This window comes from Hibiscus syriacus, unplaced genomic scaffold (genome assembly GCF_006381635.1).
Source record: "Hibiscus syriacus cultivar Baekdansim isolate YM2019G1 unplaced genomic scaffold, ASM638163v2 tig00110988_pilon, whole genome shotgun sequence".
Lineage (NCBI taxonomy): Eukaryota > Viridiplantae > Streptophyta > Magnoliopsida > Malvales > Malvaceae > Hibiscus > Hibiscus syriacus.
This window is the reverse complement of record NW_024062942.1, coordinates 1,300,980-1,307,079: the sequence shown is the minus strand read 5'-3', so window position 1 is coordinate 1,307,079 and position 6,100 is coordinate 1,300,980.

Sequence of the window (6,100 nt, the reverse complement as noted above, 5' to 3'; positions counted from 1 at the left end):
TTAATGGGTAAGGCTTAAAAGGTCTAAAAGCTTTAACTTTTCTTAGGTATCTTGGTGAGGAATGAGATGGAGAAGAGAGAAAGAAATAAAAGACTGGGGGAAAAGGTGAGAGGAGTTGAATGACTTATTTTGGTTCTTCCCATACTGACTACATCACCACAAATTAAGAAATTTTAGCTTTTGATTCAAATAAGGGATTATTCATGCTTTTAGTCCTTCCTATTTTATCTTAAGATTAAAAATATCCCTTTTATACCTTATTGGGCCCTACCAAGCCCAAATCCAAAGCCCACTTGGTTCATGGCTTCCTATAATGCTAATGGATTTATCCTAAGGTTTTATCGGGTTATGCCAAAACTACTAACCCTGAATTCAGGTTCTTACATCGATTATGTCGAAGGATATTTATAATGGCCTTTAATGCATGTGTTAGTCGTTGGGCTATTATGCCTATTTGTAAGTGGATAGACTAGTTTTAGATTTCGTGTTAACAAATCAGGTGAATCTGTCAAAAGTCTTGTCTATGCACTGTGACTAACTCAAAAGCTTTTATTCGAAAGAACCATGTTCTCTGAAGATCTTGTTGGAAGGAAAAATGAACCTAAAGCTCTCTACTACCGGAGAGTTGGCAATTTCCAAAGATCATACTCTAAAGATATAATAAAGTTAAATCTCGACTTCATTTTTTATAATCACAATTCAATTTTTGATATAATTAAAAAATGTTAAATTACAAATTTCATCATTAAACTTTATTCTCTCATATTTTGGTCACTCCTCCGTTAAATAGTTAACATCATTAAAAATAATGTTGTTTAGAAAAAAATAAATTTTTACCAAAACGACGTTGTTTTGCATCTATATAACTAGTATTTTAACGTCGTTAACTATTTAACGATTGAGTGACAAAAAAACTCAATGTATTAAGTTAAGTGAGAAAATTGAAAATATTTAAAGTACAATGAATGAAATAGGAGAGAGATTAAAGTTCAGTTACCAAATTTGTAATTTACCCTTCAGAAAAACGAAGATTTTAGCATGCATTAGGTTGTTTTTTTTTCCTATTACGCCAGACATGCTAATTATTTATCACAATACGGCACAAAGAAAATTATTTAGGGAACTACGACATTTGGTTTAAAAAAGTAGTCGTTTATAATCGTTGTGTAATGACCAACATTAAAGTTGGTGCTGTCGTCGATCAACAAAGATGAAAAAGAAAAGAGATGAACGACGCACGAATAAGAGAAAACTAGGTTTTTTAATTTAATTGTAATAATATATATAAAAAATATTTCACGTTACAAGGTAAGATACGTAATACCAATCATATTAATATTATTTAAAATAAATATTATGATAAATTAATATTTACAAAGGTGTCCTTCCACTAATCAGAATTTTTTTGTTCACGTTTAATCAAGTTTTATTCTTTCAAAATAAACGGGGTTAACTGAGTAACGTTGACTCATCAACCGATTCGTCCGAGATGATGACGGCATCAGTATTCCACCATGTATCCACATCGGAATCCGTTACATTCCTTAATGGCGAGCTCGGAGAAGTATTATGTGTGGCAGTCTAATATACAGTTAAGGAAAGACGCTACTAGTTTTATTATTATTTTTAACAAAACTGGTAAAAAATTATCGGAAACATTATTATTTCTACCGGTTTTGTTATTATTGGGTATTTTACTGGGTTTGGTAATATATCTGGGAGAAAAAAATATTTTAGGTATCGTTTTACCGGATATATTAGCAAACTCGGAAAAGCGCCCAATAATAACAAAACCGATAGAAATAATAATGTTTTAGGTAATTTGTTATCGATTTTATTAAAATAATAATAACAAAATCGATAGCGCCTTTCCTAAGCCATATATTAAGGTTGTCGTACGGTAGAACTTGCCGGCAAGCTTGTCTTCCTCATATCACCAATAGTTAACTCCCTCGTGACGTTATCCCTGATGTAAACCTTATGGACGCCGTCAGTATTAACCGCTAAGATTTTCTTCGTTGGTTTTTTAGGGCTCTATTCTGTGAGAATCGTCGGTTGGCGGCAATAAAGATGCGTGTCCCATGCGTTTAGGGTTGTTCAAATGGGTAATTCAGTAAACCGATCGAACCGAATTACCCAAATTTCATTAACCAAATTTTTTTCTCCATTAACCTCTAACCGAATCGATTTTTTTAATAAAAAATTTAATGAAATCGAACTAAGTTCAGTTAATTGATCTATTAACCGAATTAATCGAAATTTATAAATAATATATAAATAATATATATTATATAATTAATATTTAATATTTTTGATTTATTTGGTTAATTTAGTCGGTTAATCCGGTAAAAACCCAGTTCAAACACTTCTAAAACTAAATAATATAGATATAATATTAAATATTTAATAATTTTGATTGATTGAATTAATTAATCGATTTTGAATCGAATTAATTGAAACCGAAATTTAAAAAATCATTAACCGCTAATTGACCTAACTCAAAATTAAACAACCGAAATTTCGGTTAAGTCGGTTAATTCGGTTTTAACCGAACAGTTAACACCCCAACATGCATTGACAGCATCTCGTCCAGTCGAAGAATCTGTGCCGATGGATACGACAACCGCTGGTGGCGACGACTACGACGGTGCTGAAACTCGCTCTTACCCCCGTAAATCGTCACGATTTTCGTCTCCTTGTTAACGTCGTAAACGTTTAAAACGTTATCGCTTTCATCGAGGTCTAAACGGAATCCTAATCCGAGATTGTCCCAGAGCTTCACCACGCTTTTACTGGTGGTTAGCTCTTTAACCCAAGAAAATAGATCGCCAATGCTACTTCTCCTCTTCCGAAGCGTGAAACAACCGTTTCTCCACTGATCGTCGATGAAATGACCCGACCCCCTAACTCAAAAATCCTCATCAACTTGTAGCCAGTTTTATTCTCCTTCGTCGTCCGATTATCTGTCCGTGTCAGTATCGAAATCCGTTCCGTAAAGAAGAGGTTGATTCGGTAAAGAATAGTTTCGTCAGAATCTGGTGATCAAAACCTTGAGTCTATTGATTAAGATAGATAAGGAGGCTAGTAGGGCAAGAATCAAAGCTCCCCATTTCCACAAATAGAAACCTTGAATCCCATAAAGGGCTGAAATTTGGTAAAGAAAAGATGGGTTGTTTAGAGAGGTTATGCTAGCTTCAAAATCGCTTTTTCTGTTGATAACTGAAATTTCCATGGTTGGATATCCAAACAATACCCTTATGTACGATCCCAATCTAGCTAATATGAAAAGCAAACAAATCAATGGATACAAAATTTTAAATAAAGGGAGTTTTGGAGGGTGAACGAGAAGATAAGAAGAGGTTTGAGATGATCGGTAAGTTGGGTATCAGGGTTTTAAATCACAGTCGTATTTTCGGTCATTTTGTTTTAATCGCGATTGCAACTATAGTGGGCGTTATTACGGCCGTAGTAAGCACTATTGAACACTATTACAGGTGTAATAGATATATCGAAAGGGAACGCTATCATAAAATCGCGGGCGTTATCGCAGTAACGGACCGTTATTTGAAACCCTCGAGGATTTAAAGGTAAAAGAGAAAGGAGAACTAAAAAAAGGAACAATTTGGTGGTGCTGAGGTGGCAAATAACAATTGGTTCATGGTGCAGAATCTTCGGGACCACGTCAGATTGAAATGGGAGGGATGGGTCAGCAACGCAGATGCCAAACGCTGGTGTTTTTATTCATAAAATGGCTCTTGTTCGTTTCATCATTTTTATGTTATTTTTTTATAAATAAAGTTATTTTAAAAAATTATTATAATATTATAAAAGTTTAATAAATTTAATAATATTTGGGTAAATTACACATTTAGTACCTAATCTTTTAATTTTTAAAATCATACTTAATTTTTAATTTTTGTTTCATTTTAGTATCTTGTTCAAAATTAAATGCTATTTTTTTAATTTTTTTGAAAGTTTAGATATTAAAATTGATCAAAATTGATAGTTTATGTACTAAAGGTGTTAAGTTTTTAACAGTGGGGTATTAAAATGAAGCAAAAACTAAAAATTAGGTATGATTTTAAATTTTTTTTAAGTTTATATATTAAAATAGACCAAAACTGATAGTTTAAGTACTAAATGTGTAATTTAATCTAATATTTTTATCATTTCGATAAAACTAAATAATCAATTATTATTTTGTAACCATTCCAAAGATTTAATGACTATTTTTATAATTTTTTAAAAAATTACTAATAATCGATTAATATAGTTTATAGTTTAATTATCTTTGATGTATTTTATTCTTTTATTTTTTTTAATATTTAACATTTTGATGTTTTAATTTTAATCATTTTGATAATATAAAACTCTAATATTATGCCAAATGCTATAACATAATAATAGTACATTATGAAATAACCAAAAATACATTTTCAGAGATTAATTCAGACAAAAATTAATTCAATGACCAAGTTGAGAGAATTATCAAAGTTATGGACTAAATGATGTTTTTATCCTCTCCTTTTTTTTAATAATTTATGTGTTCTCAAGGTGTTTGGTCTGTTGGAGGCTGTGGTTGTGGTTTGTGGCGGTGAGTGAGTGAAATCACTGCGGACAGAGAAATACATAAAATTATGAGAAGAATTTGTGGAGGACAATGCACAGATAAAGGAAATTATTCCACCACCTCTCAAATTTAATAAAATCAGTTAATTTAATTATAAATTTTATATTTAAAAAGATTTAAGATACTCTTTCACAAAGTACTTGCGAAAGTTACATAGTTTACTGGGCAGGTTTTAAAATTTATTTGTTTTATAGTAGCAATAGTGGTCTTCTCCGATGATCATCTTGTTATTTTTAATTCTTTTTATCATATTTTCAATAATAATTTTCTTGGTTTTTTAATAAAAGATATTATAGCTATCGGTGTTTTAGATTTTGGGTGTAGATTTTTTTATTGATCTTCTTCTCGGTCTTTTATTTTTCATTGGATACATGGTTGATTGCTTTCCCGATACCTGGTTCCTTTGTACAAGACGATTCGTTGGTTATTGCATATATGTGTTGGATGAGATTGTTGTTAAGGGAATATCGCTTTTTCCGTTGATCATTTTGATTCTTCTTTAAGTTTCTCTCCTCCATGTTTTGATGCTCGAAATCGTTGGTGTATTCAGTTCATGTACGTCGTTGCTCCACTTATTATTAATTTTTATCAGACTATCACTAAACGATCATTGTTATATTTTATTTTCGATAGTTTTGATTGTATTTATTTATTTTATAATTAATAATATGTGAGTTAATAAGCGTTTCGATAAATGAAATATCTTTAATATTTAAAAAATTATAAATTTTATAAACCGACCTAACAATCCACTATATAAAAAAATTCAAACTATTAACATCGAATTTAATTTGGGTCGGTCAATACCTGCGTGGTGTCACGGATATAATATATTGGTCTTGTCGTTACACAATGCGGCATTTAAGTGGAATAATATTTAGACAAATAGCCTTCCCCTTAATGATTCATTTCCCAGATTAGTCTGTTATAAGTCGAAATTTATTCCCTCAGTTTATTAAGTAATCTCATATTAATTTGTTAAAATAAACAGACTTCGTATTAGTTCACAAGTTATAATATAATTCTAAAATCATAAATATTTTTGAAAGAAAAATAGATCTCAAAAGACGTAACAAAAGTTAGATTGCTACCATTGTGTCATCTATTTGGTCTTAACGCTCACACACCTAAACTCCACATGACCCTGGTGTAGACCATAATAGCTTTCGCATGCTAGCACATGTTAGTTGGTGAGGGAATAGTGAAAACCCAACACCAGATCATTTTTTCCTAAAGAACTAAAATAACTTATCAACTATGACACTAATAGACATTATTTTTTTTAAGGAAAAACTTCTTATATTCTAATAGCATCATCAATTACAAGTTGTTTGATACATTCAGGTTCATACAGGAAAAATCAGACTAGATTGTGATTCGATAAAGCCCATTGAGTTAAGGAGTGAGCAACTCTATTAGCATCCCTACAAACATAATGAACTTTAAAAGAAGGATGATCAGCCAAACTCA